This window comes from Lepisosteus oculatus, chromosome 5 (genome assembly GCF_040954835.1).
Source record: "Lepisosteus oculatus isolate fLepOcu1 chromosome 5, fLepOcu1.hap2, whole genome shotgun sequence".
In the NCBI taxonomy this organism is placed as follows: Eukaryota; Metazoa; Chordata; class Actinopteri; order Semionotiformes; family Lepisosteidae; genus Lepisosteus; species Lepisosteus oculatus.
The window spans coordinates 38,614,589-38,636,768 of record NC_090700.1 but is presented as its reverse complement, the minus strand read 5'-3'; the positions used below and the strand labels follow the sequence as shown (position 1 = coordinate 38,636,768).

The 22,180-nt window shown below is 39.4% G+C and overlaps 1 protein-coding gene across 3 annotated transcripts in view; it reads left to right on the top strand.

Annotated features, from left to right (window-relative positions):
• optc (opticin) overlaps positions 1 to 22,180 on the top strand; it is a 133,959-nt gene that overhangs the window by 69,054 nt on the left and 42,725 nt on the right. For all 3 annotated transcript variants that reach the window (XM_069190370.1, XM_069190369.1, XM_015342653.2), the window contains one exon: positions 3,237 to 3,284. The gene's annotated coding sequence lies outside the window, so the exon portion shown is untranslated. The remainder of the gene's footprint in view (positions 1 to 3,236; positions 3,285 to 22,180) is intronic.

Sequence of the window (22,180 nt, the reverse complement as noted above, 5' to 3'; positions counted from 1 at the left end):
GGTCCAGCTGTATAAATGGGTAACACTTCTTCAATTCCGTTTAGAGTGTCTATTTCCTATTTTCTTGAGAATGAAGTGCTTGCTAACATCAATACAGGAAGTCTGAACAGTATATCACCCATGACATGCAATGTTACTCATCTCAATGTATATGCAAGATGTCTCATAAGAGCGTCAGGTCTGCTGATTTTATATACATCTTTCATAACACCTATTGTAGTTAGGTAATAGCCTTTCTTGTGTTACTCATGCTTCTAAAACTTATTTCCAGTGTGTCGTTTGCCTTGAAAATAGGCAACAATTTACTCAATACTGTAGGTGTCTGTGTATGTGTAAAATATGTACACTGAGCTTTAACTACCTCTTTCCAATTAAGCTATTCCTTTCAGAATCACACTTGAATGTTGGATGAAAACATCTTACAGCTGTGTATGCAGCTGTTCATTAGATAAGAGCCAGGTCTATTTTTCTAAAACTGCAAGTGCCTCATAATGACATCCTTTTGGCTATTTGGACTTCAGGGGAGGGTAAAACCTGAGTACATTCCTGTTTGGCAAGGGGCCGCCTCTATTGTCCTTGATTAGTGAGACTTGCTTTCTTGTAGCACCTCCTATAACAAGCTCCAGCTGCTTCCAGAAGCACATAGCAGGTTGCAGTAAATTTCAATGTACTGGTACTTGACACTTGCTTTTCTGCCACATGACAGCACAGCTGGACAACCAGGAGAGCCAGGAGTCTCTCTTCATAAAATATTAGTGTGATATACCATGGTGAAAGTATAATGAACTACCATGAAACCATGGTAAAAGCACAGTGAAGCATACAGTTCCTTGTTTAGAAATACAATTCAAAAGGAAACCTTCTAAATTGTTTTGTTCTAAACTCTGTTAAAACAAATTTAGCATTTTGTTGTACAAAAGTAGCCTTTTAATTTGATTGATGTGTAGGGAGGAGTAGATGTAAAAATGACCTGAAAGGCAGTCGGGTAGATGTAATGGATTAGGTGATACAACCCGTCATGTTGGCTGCTGATGCATTCTTCACTTTGAGTTGATGTGGTCTAGTTTATGAAGATCCTGATCACCTTGAGTTAATCACCTGGTAAACAGTAAGCTTGGTTTCTTCACACTCAAACACAGCAGGACGTATAATGGTCTCCACTACTGCACTGTTGGAATTTGTAATATTTTTTCATTGGACATTGCCTAGTGCTGACTTCCATTAGCTTATGCTCATGGTAGGAGTATGTACATGTAAATATATATTTAGACTGTTTTAATGAATGTGCCCTTCCTCTAACCCTAAAAAAAACTGCCACTTTTTGTCTGCAGTACTTGTATGTTTTTAATTGCCTTTTTGTCCCCATTCAACATCTCTTGTTCAGGAGGCTCTTTTTCACAATATCCATATATGGGAAACAAATCTTCATTAAACCATCAAACTCTTTAACCTCCATTGACACAGTGGCAGTAGATTTATGAACAGGTGTAATAATCCATGTTTCTAAGTTTTAAAGAAACAGCAGTTATGCTATAAATCCAATATTATACAAATTATCCTATAAACAGTTGAGTTTGTGCCCTTATAAACATTTTATTACTTTAACTGGACCAAATATCCTGCATTGTGTCCTCTTTGGCACTACATTGTAATTTAAATAATACAACTTAAGTTAAATGATTGTTTAAAATATGAAACATGAAAAGGCAAATTTCCTGTGCTGTGGGAAGAAAAACATTTCTACATCTGTTACAGCTGTAGCTGAATTTGCCTTAATCCGTCTTCTTTAAAGTTTAAACACTTCAATGTGAATTCTTACTATAAATCTAAAACATCACCCCTCAGAAGGCATAAATAAAAGGATCATGAATGTCAAATACAGAACTTTCTATTCGTACTACAAACCCAGCGCTAAGAATAGCTAAACCTCCTCTCCTCAGGATGTTGCAGTAACAACTACAAAAGTCAAGGGCATAGTAAATAAAAAGACACAATGGATACAGCGAAGACTGCAGAATATGACAGCAATTGAACTGGATCTTATGACTAGATGAAAATCAGCAAGACAGATTTATTCATTGTGGAGTGCAGGATTTATCTGCAGTACCTGAAAGCCTAAATGTCCTTTATTCTTAGCTGTTTTATATACACATTGCCTATACTGTACGTGTATACAGTATTTTGCCTTTTCTAAAGATGTACAAATCGAAGTGGGAGGAGGTGGGGTGTCAGTATTCCGTTTGTCTTTGGTGAATCGTGTCCAGGTAGAAATGTAGCAGTCCTGGTCATGTCTGACGGGAGAGAGCAAGGCCAGGCAAGGCCAGGCGGGCTCTTTCCTGAGCAGGGCACTTCTGGCTAAACCATTACTGTTTCGAAATGCAGTGGGTATGAAAAGTATATTTTTTAAATGGTTCTGGAAGCCGTCGATATTTATTTTTTAAAATAATGAATCCACCTGACTTTGTGATGGCAACTAGGAGACATTGTAACAGTGCAGGCGCTGAGTGCACAGAGAAGAGCTGTAGCATTAACAATCAAGTATGACTCGTCGATTTCTCGAGGATAAATCATGTAATAAAGTGTTTGCTTAGATTTGTTTAAGATGATAGCTAAGTCAAGATATAAGTGATAGGTTCACACATTCACACATAGCATTTTTACAGTGATGTGCTGTCTTTTTGTGACTACAAGAGAGACACACTTAGAACAAGGTTAGCAACATTACATTAGATTATTCCAGTTATTATATTGGGGAAGTGTCACATGCGCAATGTCCATGCTCTTAAGGTCATTAATCCCCATATTTACATTGTTCTTATGGACGAAAATCCTCCTGTATAATGTACTGTATGCCATTTCTCTGTAAGTCATGATTTTCTGGTCCCTGACCCCAACATACATGTATATTGGGGAACCCCTGTAAATGACTTCAATGGATGCTCTTGATGATCTTTGATTTATCCTGAAAAAGGCCAACGTCACCACACTAGCTTTGAATTTGCCAGAGATGCAATGACTTCAAGTGCAGCAAAAAGATCCTGAACAGCGGCTGTAGTACAGCTGGGGATGTAGACCAGCCGGTGCCATGTTAGCTGGGATGAGATGATTGAGGGGGCAGAATCAGAAGAGTTGAGGTTGAAGGGTTAATCTGTAAAATAGGTTATACTGTATTTAACAGGTTTGTGATCGGGATGAATTTCCCTCTCTAATTCCTAACCATTCATGTGTTCTTACAGGGTGTGAGGCGAGGACCAGCGAGATACAGTCCTGGCTGTTTGTACCAGGTAGGAAATATTTCTGTGTAAAAATAAGATAAGATCTTTATTGGCCATATACAATTTCTTGCATTAGGAATTCATCTTTTTGTATATCCCAACTTGCTCTCCATGAGACGCACAGACAGGGAGAGAAGCTTGGGGTCAGAATGCAGGGTCAGCCATTGTGTGGCGCCCCTGGAGCAGTTGGGGTTAAGGGCCTTGCTCAGGGGCCCAAGGGAGTAGGGTTTCTCTGCCAGCCATGGGATATGAACTGGGAAACTTCCAGCCACAGGCGCAGATCCATAGCCACAGAGCCACCGCTCCACCCCTTGTGAAAAGTACGTACCTTGTGAATCAAAAAAGATCACAGGTTAGTTTTTCCACTCACTTTCCTTTTTCTAATGTCTACAATTTTATTCTAAATGGCTTGACAGGAAAAGTACAAAAAAGGCAAAATCATAGTTAAATGAAAATGTATATGTGCAAATCAAAGTAAACTAAAGTAGTTTAACTGAAATGCTTTATTTCCTGCACTTGAGGAGAAATTGGGAAAAATATTTAAACTTCTCAAAACCAGCAGTTTAAGACCCTTCTTTTTCTGATTCAGGAAATCTGTTTTTTTTTTTTGTTGTTTATGTAGACATGCCCTTGAAATGAAAAAACAGGGCACTGAGGTCAGGAACCTTGTATTGTTTAGGGGATATTTTTGCAGCATCACAGGAAATGCAGTATCATGCATGTTTCTGCCAAGAATGTAAAAGGTCAGCTCCTTCTTTCAGTAGTACTTTTGCAAATTAAATCAAATGAAAAGGGTAACCTGTGCCCTCTGTGGACAGTTCATTGGCAGTCCCACACTCCAGGCTTTGTTTTTTGAGTATTCTTTTTTGGCTAAGCTCTTCATTTCTTGAGTAATGAGATTTAGTTGTTTTCACCTCTTCAGGAGTTTGGAGATTTTAAGTCAATAATAAAATTCCGTGAATAACTTAAAATCTGTAGCTTACTACATGCTAAAAACGCCTGCCAAGGCAGGGGAAAGCTGAGTGGACCCCACAGTGAAGTCACAGATGATTTTCTGAATTAAACATTGCCGGCATCAGTAAACAGTTCCTTTAAAGCCTTAAAGCCATGTACAAATCCTATAATCAGAAAATGACATTGAAATTGACTCATCAGCCTTCATTGGCAGACTTGTAGAATGTAATGGCTGAAATCCTGAATATCTGAGATTTAACCTTTTCTGTCGGGCATCCTAAGTTTCCACTGGCTTTGTTCTGAGGTGCTTGATCTCCATTGATACTGACAGTTATACACTGTTGATCCTATGTTTCACAGATACAAATCTGTATCATTAAAGCAAAAGAGAAACAGACATCTGTTTTTAAGGTGCTTAAAAGAAGTTTCAGACTGTATTCCTCCATTTTAAAACACAGAGAAAGTTCCATAAGGATAAATCAGGATCTCTCATGTCATCTTTCCGACCTGGTGGAATCCTATGAGCTCACAATGGAATGATAACACTGCGTGGTGTATGAGTTCAACAGTTGTCAACAGAGCTTTATTTCTTACATAATAACACTGCTTTTGTTTCTTTTTTTAAGAAAAATTGAGAATTCTGCACCTTTTTTTTTCATTTTTACATTTTAAGATTGTTTTTTTAACTAGTACTTAGAGATTTCTTATAAGAAAGATACAAGTAAATGCTGGGAGATAAAGAAAAGAGACACCACATTTTGTTTGCAAAGCCTTCTTCAGGTGTGAGGAAGAGAGGAAGCCTAAGGGAAGATAGGAGGAAAGGTGTGAACAGCCAAAACCTGCAAATAAAGAGATAGGATTTAGAGGGAGGTTAGTCTGTCTTTGAGAAAAAGGAAATGTGTAATCCAAGTTTAAGAATAATTTTGGTTTTGGCTTTCTGCAGTTAGAGTCCCGAAACCCTCCATGAGGACGCAGATGGAGAGATCAGAAAGATCATGGCTGTTAGATAGCTGTTAGAGGTGAAAAAGGGAGCTGTCAGTCACAGAGGAGGTCTGGGACTCCTGTTGCAGAAAGGCATCCAAAACCAAAATTATACTTCAACTTGTGAAAGCAGTTTTCGGCTTTCCACGCCACTTCCTCCTGTTCTCCCTTAGTTTAGACACTCCTCCCCTGCTGTACGCCCATTTCCCCCTGCTCCCTGCCCCGTTCTGTCCTTTGTTCTCCTTCCCCTTATTTCTCTCTCCCTCACACCTAAAGGCTTCACACCTGAAATGTTTCTTTTCTTTACCTTTCAGGTTGAAATGCATCTTTACCTGTTCCTTTGCAGCCTGCGCACGTTGACACAGCTCCCTACTCAAGCATCTTATATGAAAGATGTTATACCGAATTTTGTTGTGGTCAGCAGTTGAAGGAAAAATAGTCAGTTTAAGAGGATATACTCTTAACATATGCATACTGTAGTTACTCCTGTTGTGTGAAACGTTTTGCAGATCACTGTAAGCAATATACTGTACTTTACATACACCTTCAGCACAAAGTTCTTACAGATGGTTTTCTTTTAGCATGTTGATTTCTTTTTTACTACTGTGCATTGGCGTGTTTCCCTGATGAGGAGTGGCAAGGGGTGCTTTCAGTACTGCAGGAGCAAGCCCAGTTGTTTTCAATTTAAAGTGAAGGACTGAGGCCAAGAACCAAATCCAGGTGCTTAATAGGGTGGTTTAGGGCAGACAGTTTTGTTGTCTGGATGTTTTTTTGATGCACTGATGGATCAGTTGGTGCTGAGATTCAAAATGGTAACTCGCAGAGCTTCCTGGAGATTTGAAGTCCTCATGCTGCTGTTTTCTCCTCTCAGTTGTTGATCGATTTTTGTCTTTTTCATCTGGAAAGCCAGTGCCCCAGAACACAGCCATGTTCCACAGCTCTCCCTGTGCATTCTGCATTAAAGCACAGAGTCTGCAAAAGTAACACCACGCTTTGGAGGATGGGTCAATATGAAGTATGCTTATGACAGCATCCAAGACATACAGTACATCTAATAAGACATGCAAATACAAAAACATTAAAAAGAGCAAATAGGTAAAAGTGAAACAATGAAATTGTGACACCATTTCAAATGGACAGAGTAGAGAATTTCACAGTCTCCAATGTCATCTGTCTGTATCTGTACAGAGGTGTTGCATTATATGTATTTTCAGTGTTGGTACTTTTGCATTAGAAGCCAATTCTGAGACATACAGTATCGTGGAACAACAGCAAAACTTTTTATGTCAAGTTGAGGATAGGGCTGTAATGCAATAATACTTTCCTCTGCTGTTGGGAACCAATTTATCATTGATACTCCTAGATTTTTTTAAGCCATTCTGAAAAATAGGCCTTGATGGAAATAGTGGAGACCATGTCAATGACACCTGGGCTTCAAAGTGCTGTAGCTCTTTGTACAATGGTCTTTACTCATCATGACAGCTTGGCTAGCCCAGTGCGCTCGATGTCTTCGGACAACATATGCACGGAGTGTCATTCATGCCAGTGATTGGTCATTCATTTGCAGATCATGGGACAGTGTTTATTAAAGAACTGATTGTTCATCCACCCATAACTTCCATATTGTTAATTCTTTCCTAAGGAAAACAGGGCTTTACGGTAAGTACTGATCTCATCCTTGAGAGCGTCTTCCAGAAATGCTTAGGCGATTGCTCAGTGATGGCTCTGTCGGGATCGCTGACTGCCATGTGTATTTGTAGATCACGCCCTCCTTCCACTTTTGAGCCAGGCCTGAAGGTTTGTATGGGATTCTCTCTTGATGCTCAAGCACCCCTGATTTTGGAGTAGCTGAAACCCTCCACTTCCACTTTGGGGAACGAGGACTGCATGATTACTTGCCACTGGTAGATTAGAAGACGACCACTGTTCTGGAGTTCCTGGAATAACAACCTTGCGTTTCTGTGTTACAGCACTGAGACAGCTGCTGGCTTATCTTGCTTTGAACCACGCGGTGTGTCATGTCACACATTGGCTTCAGAGGCTAACTGCCCTTTAATAAGCCCAGATTTGTATTAAGGAGGCTGACCTTTGGGCTGATAAAATGTAATTACTCAATGCTCCAGCAACGTTTTCACAGATGTGATGGCTTGAAAAACACCTGTTCTTTTATTGAAATATCTGACGCCCACACAGAAAGAAGCTGAAGACGAATTATTCTAATTGGCTTACCTTGTGCGGTCCAAAACTAAGTTTATAATTAAAAATATCAACTGCACGTTTAAAAATTCTCTTTACCAAGTCCAAAATAGTTCAAAACTGTTGAATAAGAACTTTGTTTCCATTTCTGTATTTTTAATAACTTCAGGAACAGGCATGTATTTCCTGTCTGTTTTGTACAGCTGTGAATCAGACTGAGAGGAATGACCTACTCCTACAGAAACCATCTGTAAAATGGCAAGTCCTTGGAGATAACATTTTTGACATGAAATGTGCTGCAGTTTCACAATAAATACACATTCTTTGCTTTAAGTAATATTCTGTTGTTTTTTAATTTGCTTCATTTAATATTCCACTACAAAACAGAGAGACCATTGAGTGGTGTGAGCTTGGTGCATTGGCAAGGGCTGTGTAGCCATTTGTGGAGGTCATTTTATTCAAGTCCCCAGATGCGGACAATGCTGTAGTATCATCGAGGAAGGTATTTTTTACCCCAGCCGTTGGACATGGATAGTAGTATTTTCTGGATGTTAACATGTCACAACATCCCATCTGAAGGAAGTCATTGACAGAAGTGTCCTAAGTCTGGCTACATACTAGGATGAATGGTTAACTACTGTACATATACTGTTAAGCGACATGGGTTTTTATACAAAAACAAGGATTATTTCAGACATAGTACCCTGGGCACATTTTAGCAAAATGTTCAGCTGTTTGGCAATTTTTTTTGTAAGTCTCCAATGTCCGCCTTTCTCCATAGGCAAAGACAGAGAAATCTGTGCAGTCTTGAGCTATACATTAGACTGTTGATTTTTGTCCTTTTCATTGTCATGTACAATGCCTGTTTACCAGTGGTACTGTAGGTAAACATCAGACACAGGATTTGAAGATGTTTGTCCCTCCAACCACCCCCAGCCTCCCGCATTGTGAAGACATTGGAATCATCAGAAATGCAGTGGTTGCTTTAATCGTGCAAGGGTGTGTGAGTACCAAGGTTAAGACAACAAAAATAATATGTAATATCTGAGACCGAACAAGCTTTAGATTCTCATATTTGAGAACAAACTGATTGTCTTGAAGATTGGGGGGTTTTAGGGTCATGACTGACATAACCAAACCTTTTCTGTCTGAGAAAAATGTGTTTTAGATTGTGGTGAGAGAGTCTATTTTTACAATGACAAAAAGGTTTGTATTTAATGGGACGAAGCCTGCCCTCAGTTTTTCCATGAGGGCTACTCCAGATCTCTCATGAGCAAAATTAGTATGTCTTTCATGCACTCTATTGAGATAGGTGGCTGCCCCTTTTAAGTGATGCAATGGTGAACTCTGCAGCTTTCAAGGTGGTTAGTGCTTCACACTTAAAGAACTGTGAGTAGTTTCCAGTTGTACAGTACCCATCCATGCCAGCTGACAGCATTTGCAGTTCATCAGTTTAGGGCATATAGAATGATCCCTAACAGCTTTGAGTTCCCTGAGGCAAGGAATCAGCGAGCAGTCCAAACTGTGACAGCTTATGCAAACAGCTAACAGAATAAGCCAAGAGCACTAAGAACAGTTCGCCAAATCAAATGTTTGGATGACTTGATGAACTGCACACAGGCTTGTTATATATGTGTTAAAGCCTGGCCAAGACTCAACTGCAGAAATGACAAGTCCAGTTCTTCACCTACAGTGTAACGCATTTAATGTCTTGTAATTATGTGTTTCAGACCCAGGTACAGGCAGCTTAAATTCTGAATTTGTGTTATTCTGTGTTGAACCTCCCATCTACTGTACGTTGTGATTGTAATCTATCACTGGTTATGTTCATTGTAATCTGAGCTTCACGTAACATTACAACATCAGCAAGTTAAAATTCCTTTTAGACATATTTGGAATGAATCTCGAAAAATTCATTTGTATAAATCCCAGACTTTTTGCAATGGTCTGGAGTAAGTATTTTAAGGGACTATCCCTGTGTTAATGAAGGCCCCAAATGGGATCAGGGTATTCTCACCTGAAAACATCGGAAAAGGTCCCGTGATGGAGAGGGAGACCGATTTAATCCAAGGTTTTCCCTGCGATAATGTTCATAATGATTGAATTCTTTTGTAGTTCCTAAAAATTTGCAACTTTTAAGTTGCTACTTACACTTTATACAGTACCTCATGACGGATTAGGAGCTAAAAAGGAATAAAAATGAACGTGTAAATGGAGCAAAGCAATGTTTGGTTTAAAGATCAGAAGGTAAGTGCTGAGATGGAATGAAAATCAGAAAGTCCTTGATAAGACATATTTTTCGACCAATCAATCAGAGCTTGCAGAACTGTTTCCATATCTTAATAAACAACATTTTGAACCAAAACAGTAGCTAATCCCAGGCTTTTTAAGCCTTTTTAGGTTTTTAATTATGATTTCATGTTTTTTGTAGAACCTCTTGTGGCTTGGTGTATTTTGTTTTCGGTCTACTGTGGCAGAGCGGTTAAACACTGAAAGTGACTGAGGGAGGCTGGGGGTGGGAGAAATGAGGTGGGTGTGTACTCACAGTATCTACAAGCCCACCCAAAGTGTAGTACCTAGCTGTGCCCCAGGTCATGCTGTATGTGTATATTGCCCTTTTGCTCCAGCCGCATGTTTGTCTGACACATCTAAGCGCTGTCAGTCCAAAGTCTTGGCGATGCCTCCAGGACACCAAGGTGTCCTGCCATTAAGGGAGTGCCTCCAGATTTTTAAGATCAGTTTTCTGGCTCTCAAACTGTCACGTCATGTGAACCTTCCCCTGGTCCTCTGAACAAAATGTCAAAGATGTTTTTGTTTGCTGCATGGCTGTGCATTCACATCGCACATCCAACAAAATATTTTTGGCTAGTGTAAGAAAAGAGAAGGGCTCCAAGTTTTTATAATGTTCAGCAAAGTCAGTTCAAATAAGTGCTGCTTGGGTGAAAATCTGTCAATTTGTTATATAAGAGTCGACCACAAGCCAGGCTCCTTAGGGTGCAAGTGATTTAATACAGCCAATTCCAGTCTTGCCGACTGCTAAGACTTTCCTTTCACTCCTACTTATCTGGCACCCACAGGCACTGTGGCATGAAACATTTGTATCTATTTTAGAGGGTTTTTAATGTGTTCTACAGTAGTTGGAAGTGCATTTGTACTATAAATGTAATCATGAATGATTGTGTGTATACCTAGTGTACCTGAAGATGGATTTATTTCTAAGGATAAGGTGAGGTATCTTTCAGCACTGAGGTCTTTTTTTTGTTCTTAAAATGGATCTTAACAAGTAACTCTGTGATGACTGTGAATGCACACTCAATTTACATGTATTAATGTGCAATATAAGCAAATGCTGTGCTTCATTGGGATCTTTTTGCAGCTAACAAATAGATGCATCCTTAAATCTGTTTGTCTTTGGTTAAGTTTGAGTGCACAAAAAGAAATAGTCAGATGGGGAATTCTATATACCACAACACAAACCACGAGGCCCCTTATGAATAACCTAACCAGCTGTGGTTCTGATTAAAAGCATGCTTATGCTTCAATTTTTTTATGGATAGCTCAGACTGAATCAAAGGGGCACCCTTACAAATGACGTGAAACACAATAACCTCTGCCTGTGGTTTACCCAGGCCCAGACAGTTTGTTTTAATTGACCGTTTCCGGCATTGGGTGCCAGTTCCTGCTGTCACAGAGCAGTCCTTTTGGCCACAAGAAAAGATGCTGAGCCAGCTGTCATCCATTCATGGGCTTTGTATGGGCTTGTCTGTCTGCTCACACAGGCTGGACAAAAACCCAAATACCCCGTTATCCGCCTCATACTGTATGTTACCAAATTCATCAGTAACAGAGCAGTGACACTATTTCCCTTCAAAACCACACAAAAATAATTTTAATTGAATTAATATAATCATTGACATATGAGAAAGTACAAAGCAGTTACTTTAGTGATTTTTAGGTCAAAGATTTTGCCTTATGGTATCTGAAATCTAATTTATAATTTTGTAAGAAGAGTTTACTCTGCTTTGTACTGCATTTTTTAATTCTTTGGGGGAAACCTTTATCTTATTGCACATCTTCTTTTGCTGTAATACCTCTTCCAAAAATGAATAATTGTACTTATATGCATTTATATGTGGCTTTTCATACCAAAGGTTCACAAAGCCCTTTATATTCTGTGTACAGGCAGGAGGGGACCCGCTGTCTCTATCACTGTAGTGCAGCCCCCACTTGTTTGACAAAAGGCAGCCATTCTGCACCAAGAGCCCCACAGCACAGCAGGTAGAAAAAATAAGACATTTGCTTCACCAATTGCATTGAAGGGGAACTTTAGGGAGCTCAGAGTGCACAAGCCTTTAGTGGAACTTATACAGAACATCTGGTTTAACACCTCTAGCTCTTAAAAAGTGTATTGGAATTTCTAATGACCAAATCTTCAGGTCTTTGGTTTACCATCTTCTCTGAAGGAAGGTATCTCCCTAGGCATGTTGTTCCTGGTCCCTGTAGTGGATCATTTAGAAACACCAAATGCAGCAGCATTTCCTTAGATTTCTCCCATCCTGGTACTGGTCAGGCCCAGCCTTGTTTATATTCTGAGATCTGACCAGATTGGACCTCAAGGTGGAAACCATCCTGCTCAGGTAAGAGGGAAGTAGCTGTGGAACTGCTGTTTATTAGCTTTGTTCTCATTTATATTACTTCCTTTCCAACTTGACCTTTGTTTGAAAATGGTTATTTCTTTATCTTTGTTGTTACAGATAATTACACGCAAAACAACGCAAAAGCAGATTAGTACCATCTAAGAAAGCATTATGAACTTTTTCTACCTGAAAAAATGTTTTGTAGTTTCCCAGTAATTTTGTATTTTTTTAATTTTGTTTTGTAATTTCCTAGTGATAAAAGTGCATTTGTTGCCTGCCTGAGAGTTGCTGAGTTTTTCAATGTTTTACTAGTATTTTATGTAAAATGAAATTCTAAGCAGTCACCTGACAAGCAAAACGCTTAAAAAATTTTATAGTCAGTCAGTAGGGCTTACTTTTTTATCATTTCCATCTTGTTGCCGTGAGATGAAGAACTTTTGCACACGGTGTGTATTGTTTGTTTTTTTTAATCAAAGACGTGACAGTCACACCAGTCTATTTTCAAACCTTTTCATGTACACCAGATGAGAATGCCAGATACAGGTTTGAACGCTCTATTCAAAACATCATGATATTTGAAAATATTTGATAAGGCTGAAAGGCTACTCTGTTCAGCTCGACTCTTGAGGAATCTTAAAGGGTCTTCCCTAAAGTCTTAGAGATAACATTAAACTCCAGGCACTTCACAGGAGTACATACAGTATTATTGTAGACCAGTTTTACTTTGGGTTCGCCCTCTCAGACATTAGAATCTATAATTCTTTGCTGCTACTGGATAAAAAGTAGGACAACTTTTTTTTCTTAATAAGATCAAAGTCAGCATAGTTTTGGAATTCCCATGCTTTGATAAATTAGCTTTTCTGTGTGTTCATCTACATTTTAAGATCACTTTCTTCTTTCAAGGAAGAAATTAAACGCATTTGTCCAAACAAAAACTGAAATTGGTCATCTGGCTCCTTAATATTATACCATCAGTCTTTATGAAAGCTTGGAGCAGCTTCCAATATCAAGTTTCCTAAGCTTGAAGGAGAAGCAGCCCTTACTCAAAGAGTTGAAATAGAGTGTGGCTCCTATTGATGATGAAGTCTGTAGTCAAGATAAGGGCACTTGGTGACAGCAGAGAGAGGCATACCTTTCAGCAGTGAAGGCATTTGAAGAGAAAGTGTGCAGGGCAGGTAACCTCATATTGTAATTTGCCTAGAGAAGAAGGCCAGATACATAAAGTTCTATCAATCTAAGTGAAAGCAAAATATCACCATCTTTTGTGTGCAATAATTGGTAGGAGCAAAACTGCTGACCACAGTGTGGGGGGACTCTGCACTGTCAGTGGTTTGCAGAAATCCAGTCTCAATTGAGCATCTGGTGCATGATCAGATATCTGCCTTACATAGAAACATGCCTTTCCTGAGGGTGAGATGCGGTCTATGAGAGTTGAGAAATCCTGTGCATCTGCATCTGGTGTGCAAATGTCATTGCCGCAGTGGAGAAAGACCAGACCTTTTCAGAAAGTTTCTCAAACTCTGAAATCGGAGGAATTCACCTTGCCATACCAGTTCCTGCTTGGTTCTATAGTTTGCATACTACCGTCGGTGTCACAGTGGTGTGGCGATTGGCATTGCTGTCTTTGATTACAGATTGAGGTTCTGTGTGGTTCTTGCATATTCTTCCCTGTGGCCGTGTGCATTTTTTCGTCTCAATCTGGAAAAAAAAAGTTGTTGTTTTTTTTCAGTCAGACTCTGTTTCACCACTCCAAGAGGAATATTTAATCCAATTCAGCAGTGACTACACCATTTTTGAGCAAGATTAAAAGCTACTGATGCATGTGATCCTGATCAGAAAAGACAGTGTAAAAGCACCAGATGAAACACTGCAGATGATCGGAACATATTTTCATCCCCGATTTAATAACTTGAGTTTGCACGTTGAAAGAATTTTGGCATGCATGAAAGGTTGGTATGAAAGGTTTTGTACTTTACTAAGCTTTTAGTTCTGAATATTTACATAAGAAAATTGTGTTTTTTAACACTTTAATTGGGTTCAGCTGCATCCCCATCAAAATGGAGGAGAAACCTTTTCAAGCCAAGTTAGAGAAGACGGCCATGAACAACGAGCCATTTATACTATGTGTTGTCTGTTCTAGGACAGATGCCTAAATTTGTCCTGATAAAGCCCAGGTTTTCTCAAAGAGCTGAACAATCCCTTCAGCTCCCCCTGGAGGACATCCAGGTCACCTTGATTTGTATTTAGAACAATTCAGCAGGAGCTGTTTTGGCACCAGGTTTAATTGGTCCTTGATGTTGTGATTGTTTTAATGATTGTAAAAAACTTCTAGTGGAGTCAATACTTCACTTAAGTCTTCACCTTAGTCTAATTGGTAACAGAATGGAAATTTGTCCCAGTTAACTGTTATACACTGTTTGAGAAAAGGACGATCTGTCAGACTTCACTAATAACTTTGAACTCTGAAAAATCTGAGCTTATATTTACTTAAACAAAATATTTAAGATGCTTTCTGTTTAGGTATGTTAAACAACAAAGATCACAGATCTCAGTTCATGTAAAGTAAAATAACTGTAAATGTTTTAATTCAACATTGCTATTGAATCCGAAATGTCTGATCTCCAAAAACAGTTTAAACATTCAGACTTTGATAAGTGTATCTGTTTTTTAAAACAATTTTATTGTCAAAATGTTTTCCCAAACCATTCTGTAAATGTTGGAGATCTTCTCAGTTGCACCAAATTTTCTAGAACAAATTTCTGTGCTGGAAAAAAATATTGTTGATATAACATTTAATCTGATTAGGATTTTAATTTCCAATATTTTATGTTCAGTTTATCTTAAGACCTAGGTAAGAACAAAACAATATAAAAATGATATTTATGAATATAATAATCTCTCCATAGTAGCTGCCTCTTTCAAATTAGAATATTCACAATGGCATTTTCTCAGAATCTCAAACAGCCCTTTGAGAATTACTCTAGAGAAGCAAGGTCTCTGTGTTTTGCATGAACAGTAGGAAATGAATTATTTCTGGTAAACGGTAGTGTGATTGTTCTAAATTATAGTTAATTGAATTCATGTCTGACAATCAGAAAATGCAAACGTTATAAAAAGTCTGGCCCCCCGAAAACAAACCCGCAAAATGATGAGTCCAATTACTGCGGGGGTTAGTCAGGCTGACCAAGATTGTGGGGTTTTCCCAGCACTGGGAGAAACCTGGCTTGGGACATAAACAGATTTAATGTCTGGAAAATGCCCAGAGTAAATAAACCCGCAAAGTCCTGTTGTTAGCAGGCACTGTGGCAGGAAAGAACATACTTTTCTGTGGAATTGATCACCCAACCTGCGTCAGTGCCTGCGTTTCAGAGTAACCATGCATTCCTGGTGTCTTTCAGAGCCTCCTGGAATCATGACGAAGCTGGATGGCCTCGTAAGCAACAAATGAGAATGTTTGGTGCATCATAAACAAAAATTCCACACTTGTGGTGCAACTTAAGATAAACTGACACTCTGATCAGGCATGAGGGTCAAACAAACTCTGTGAAGAACAGTTGACAGGATCATTTAATGGTTAGTGTTTTTGTAGGCATAATTGTTATTAGCCCAAATATTGTCCCAGGAAATGACCTCGCCTGTAGCATTTCAGTTCCTGTTCCAAATAGTATCCTTCCACTTTATAAAGGCTGCAGGAAAACATCGGGAGTAGACCCTACTGATGAATCCATTGTGATAGGCCACTGTCATGGTGGAAACAAGCCCTGAGCAAGTTGTGGTTGTTTCTTCTGTATGGCTAGTAGCAACATGTTCAATGCACCTCTTGGTAGTTCTTGTCTACGAAAAATAGAGTCACGGTAATTATTCAGGTTGATGTTTTTCCTATTAGTGTGAGTAAGCTTGCAGTGTGCCACTATGAAGAGAGACGTCCACATTTTGTCCACCATCACTAACTACCCCTCCCTGCAACCAGTTGACAACCAATTGGATTGACCCACTCTACTAATATAAAAATTGGATGAAAACTGAAATCTGCCCTCTTCTGATGTACAAAGTGCACTGCATTGCCATGCAGTGCCAGCGACACACCATATGACCGATTGTGTTGCTGCCTCTCATTAAGATATCTTTTATTCACAATGTGTTCTCATTGCTGGTATCAGGCATTTCAAAATGATGTATTTAGAGAATTTTATACATGGCTACACCTCATACTCACACACATAAAATGGCAAATACCACAGGAAACCATTGCTGTATTGTTGATTTTTGCATTTGTTTTGCATTAAAGGAGGCAGTCCCTTCCTACTTTAAATTTTTAACGGATTTTTAATCTGTGGTTTAATCTGTGGATTGTGGAATTCAACTCACCTGACGTGAATTAGAGAAATCTCTTTCACTTTACTGCTGCTCAGTGCGCTTGGAAATTTAAATTTCTAAAAAGGAACAAAGTGAGGAAAGTGGGATTTACACTAAGAGCCAATCAATAGCACAAGGTCATAGTTCTGTTAGTATGTGACCACAAACAGTAATATTGTCACTCCTAAGGGAAACAATTACATCTTGGCTGCTGAACCATATTTTCCACTCATGCTGGTTCTGCTCTTATTTGTGGGTTCTTTAAGATTTCAGGCCATGATTGCTTGTATTGTCATACATGTAACCATTGTATGGTCCTATTCATACAATATATATAAATATTCAGATGTGGCTGTTGAGGCTGTGAAACGTTAGGCATGAATTTTAAGAACTTCCCTGGCAGAACAAAGCAATCCCCAAGGCTAATTTAACCACTTTATCACATGATAGCAGTGCAAGTTACAAACCCTTTGAAACACAATCTCTTAAAAGGGAGTGTCTAAATAACACCTCAGGCATGCTTATACTGTATTATACAATCAGGAGTTACAATGTCTGTATACTCAAAGATATTACAAATACAATAAAAGCAGATTGGAACCACAAGAATTTTGCAGTGTTTTGGTGTTTTGTAAAAGCTTTGTCTGTATGTAATGCAGCTTAATCTTGGGTTAGAAGAAACCAAGTTTGTCATTTCATGAATCTTTAATTCACATTCATCAGGATCTTCAAAAATCTAGCCACAGCAGCTCAAGATTAAACACAGGAGAGTCTCGAATTTGCAAGGGTTCAGTGCAGAGAAACATAGCGAATAGCCACATTTGCATATAACCAAGTCCACCCCTGTATCGTAATAAAATGGACTGCAGTCTATAGTACGTATGGTTAAAATCCTCCCATATATGATCATTAATAATACTAATGCATTGATTATATGTTTATTCAAGTAACATCGATAACTAAAAAAAACAATTATCACAAATTTATAGTAATCAGATAAAATAAACCAACTAATCCTTCTCTGTATCCAGCAGGTGTTAGCACTTTCTCCCTCTTCCTCCACGATTAACACACCCCACTGCAATGAAAAGGGCAATAAAACTGTCAGGGAGCCTGTAAAGTCGTCTCCAGCCTATTATTCCCCATGCTGCCGACACAGGACTGAGAGCATTCGACGGTACAAAAAAAAGACCATGCTGACGTGCTAGGTAGTGTGTCTCGGTTTTCCCCTAGAGTTAAAAATACAGTATCTGGGTTTTTTATGCACAGAGATACTGTGTTTGCAAATTATTGTTCTTGCACAAGTAGCCTTGCGTTTCTTCAAGTCTCCACATCGAAACAGCTTTTTTTAAAAACTCTAAATAATGCATTGTTACAGATAGTAACTATGTTACAACAGAACTGCACTTAAAAGATGGTAATGAATACAGTATGTGTAGAAACGGCAAAATCCTGCAGAGGCAGAGCGGTTGGCTTATTAGGATAACACTGGCTGGGATACACGGAGTCGAAGGAGTAGAAGAGGCACAGTGCGCCTCCGTCTAGCTTTGCTATGTAAATTCTAGTGTGAAATGGCCAACGGTCTCCAGTGGTGCCCATTTGGCAAGTGTGGCGCCTTCTGAACCATGATGAGTCCTAGTGATCCCTCAAGGTTTTGATTGATTGCTCACTGCAGACCACAGGAAGGAAATCATTAGTGATTTGGGTATTTCAAGGAAATAAATGTTAAGGATTGTTTATACATTTCAGCACATCTACCGTCTTTTTTCTGCGTGCTTAAATATGTACAAACGTGTATTACCAGAGCTTATCATTTGTCAGCCCAAATCAAGCCTTAAGCGTCATGTTGCTGCTCGTCCCTATACAAAAGAAGCGATGAAAGGCAGTGTGGAGAACCCAGGTGCAAACTGGTATGAGCAGGCAGACAGGCAGACAGTCTTAGTCACAAGACACAAGTAAGTAGCCACGAAGAGACAGGAGCAAAGCACGAGGGGAAATCCACAAGTGCAATTTCACATTTTATGGTTGGTGAACAACATAGAGCTTTAATCCAGTACGTTTCCTTGAACGGTGTAATACACCAAGATGCTGCAATTTTATACTAAACTCTTTACTTCTTTAATATACTCCGTTTTGTAACGATATAACGTAATAAGCATCATAAAAACCTTTTTGCTTTGAATTTTATAGCAATACGCACAGTTTACTGTATATGTTGTTCTCTAAATAGTTAAGGTGCCTTTACAACACGTAGGCAGAAAATGGACAGTTTAGCTCGAGCTTTAACATTTTAAAAACGACCTATATCCATAAACATATGAGCCTCCATAGATGTGAATAATACTAAGACATGACGCATGCCAACAATTGAACCATTTAAGACGTAAAACTGTGGTTGTAATGTATGTAAAATCACCGTGAATGTAAGATCTATGGTTTTTATTTTCTAAGGCACGTTTTCCTTTCTTTTCCTGCCCTGACATGCTGTTGCCAAACGCCTAACTATGGGATACCATCAGGACAAGACCTCCACTGCATGTCATGATAGAGACCGCATGTATATCACGGCAGTGTATATCGCAAAAACTATCACGACTGGTGCCTTGCTTCCATGACATACCCAGATAAGACGTGTGGCAATATATGGACTCCATGTTGTGACGTGGGGGGCGGGGCGTTTTGTCGGGGTATATCATATCGCGATATGCGGGCTTCATGTCGCGACATGGGGGCTGGGCGTTTTTGTGGGGTATGTCATATCGCGATATGGAGGCTTCATGTCGCGACATGGGTGCGTCTGCTGGGGAGGGGTGTATGTGGTATCCCGATATATGAACTTCATGTCGTGACATGGGGGCGGGGCGTTTTGTCGAGATATGTCATATCGCGATATGTGGGCTTCATGTCGCGACATGGGCGCGTCTGCTGGGGAGGGGTGTATGTTGTATTGTGATATAGGGACTTCGTGTCGTGACATGGGTGCGTCTGCTGGGGAGAGGGTATGTCGTATCGCGATATGAAGATTTGATGTTGCGACGTGAGGGTGGGGCATTTTGTCGGGCGTAATATATCACCATATACGGACTTTATGTTGCAACAGTTGTGTCAGATTGCCACGACAGTGATATCGTGACACACTATCTGAGTCGTGAATGCGCTGTGGATGCCATGACATTCTTTGTCTGCTATTCAGTCTTGAGCTCAGTGCGACTTCTCTAAGATGGATCAGTTATTGGAAACCAATGGATGTGTTACTGTCTATCCAGCGTGCTCATACGGTTAACCGGGGCTGCAGTATTTGGACCAAGAGGAAACTGAGTTACATATGTATCTATACGGTCTCGGAACTTCCGCTGTAGCGCTTAACCCAATCAGTGTCGATTCTTAATCTTGCTAAGATTCACCCAATCGTGGCCCAAGATTCTCCAAGATTCAGGCCGGGGGTTTAGCCAATCACGGGTCTGAGAGTTGCTCGAGCTTGCAGCGCCAGGTGGACCGGCTTGTTTACTGTCAATGATAGTCTAGTTTTAAAATGCTTTACTTATTTGCAAAATAACTACATCGGCTTTTTTTATTTTAACGTCTTTGTTTATTCACAATGTCCCGTATTCTTCTAAATAAATACATTTTTATTTGCAATATAACTTTCTCCTCTTTTTTTTAACAATTTTAAGTCACAGGGTGATGTCACAGCCAGAAAAAGAAGGCAATACAGTATATTAAAACATCCACTTCACCCGACCAGACTCCGAAAATAAATTGCACCCATTGTTTTAATCACATTCAGGAGTTAATGTACCGAGTATATACAGGTACTTGTAAACTTCCTTAAAGATAGTCACATGATTACCCAAAAAACCAAGGTGCTATATTTCGGGAACGAAAGCAGCACACAAGCTACTTCCAACGACATAAACCAGCACAAACGCAGCACTAACGAATGAGGTGGGTTTAGTCGTTTGTGCTGTTTGTGGTGGGGAACAACTTTACGGAGATGTTCTGCTTTTGTGCTGACATTTTAGAATAATTTGATAATCTGTTGGTGTGTGTCATGAGCAATTGTATGGTATTTTGTCCTTGAAATGAATGATTTTATAGGGAAAGAAAAAATTAAAAAACTAAAGTTTTTTTCCCCAGAGTCTTAATAATGGCAATCAATGAGCATTTGTGTAAATAAGTACTTATCCTGTGTAGTACTTGACATACAGTATGTCAGTTGAGTAAACAGCCCCAAGCCCTCAGTATCCTGGCATTAAGTACTCCTTTCAGAATAATATTGAGATTGTGAAATGCTCTGAGGAGAACCACCTTAAGGCAAACTTCATTTAAACCTTTTCAACATTAAGGTGGTCTTCTGAAAAAGGACTTTCTTGTATAAGAAATTTAAACAAGAGTCTCTTCTTTGATGGGGTGCACATGTTTTGCCCTCTGGTTTTCTCCATAGTATGAAGATCTTTTGATGTATGAGGCTGTTTTTCTTTAATCTCTTCCAAACTAGACTGTAATTGTGAATTCACATACCCTGTCCTGAAAAGAACCTCAGAACGTAGACTGTTGGCATACTTCAAGGGGAAACCTTTGACCACGTCCTGCACCAAACTTAAATGAATTAAGAGTACAGATGCAGACATGAGAAAAGTTAATAGAGGGAGATAAAGAAAATCATAGCATTCGCCCTGTAGCACGCAAGTGTCTTAATCAGTAAAAGGCTCTGACACCATGAAGCGAGATGAACTCTGACAACATGAAGCAGGATGAGTGCCGACATGGGTACAGTCAGGAGTGTAGTTTGAGTTAGTTGTGTCTCTTAACTCCCAGAAACGGATGTCCATCAGCACTTTCTCATTTACCTGTTGAGGATACAGAGATTGTCACTGTGAGCTGAGATGTAAAGACAATGGGGTTTTAATTGGTTTTGCAAACAACAATCAACCTGGGCTTCCATGTCATCAGTGACTCCTGGGCCTCAGGAGAATACAGTGATATTGATGAGCTATGTGCTGCCACTGTCCCGCAAGGCACTACGGACTTTACAGCCTGTGACGTACAGTATGGCTCAGACAGTACTGGAACAGTATGTGCACAGTGCTGAATTCTCCCTGTTCAGTATAACTGTTCCTAAATGATTGTTTCTAACACTGTAGATGTTTGAAGAGTGAGTGCTGGTTCCTCTTTGTACTTTCCACTTGTCTGGTGTAAGAGGCAATAGGGAATGTACTGTATACAGAATATGATTGCAGAAATACAGTGAGTCTGTGATCTCATGAAGTGAAACACGTCAGGTCTTGTCACACAAGCACAGTTGAAAAACTTCTAGACCGCTCAGTGATCTTTCATGGACAAGATCCAATATATTTGAGAACTGGAATACAGTTCAGAAATCCTTTTTAAAATTTTTAATTAACTTTTTTTCACCAAGCCAAGCCTCAGTGAGGCCCTTGGCATTCAATGAACAGTTGTAGATAGCGTGACTTGTAAACTTTCAAGTTTACTGGCAAAATGATTTTCCAAGGTTCATTTTAATTTTCACTGGTTAAATTCTTTCGATGTGAGTTTATATTCACCCACTAATAGCAGAACTTTCCTAAAAATAGGCTGGAGGAAGCAGGGGATGGGGGGTGGGCGATTAGGTGTGTTAAAGAGTCAGTACATTTGTTTCTGGAAACAGTTATTTGTGGAAGTGTAGAAAACTTTGAGTATAATTAAATCTGAATTTCACATTGATGCAGTGTGTCAATAAAATAAAAAATGTGCTAGGATCAGGATTTCTCCCATAAGCAG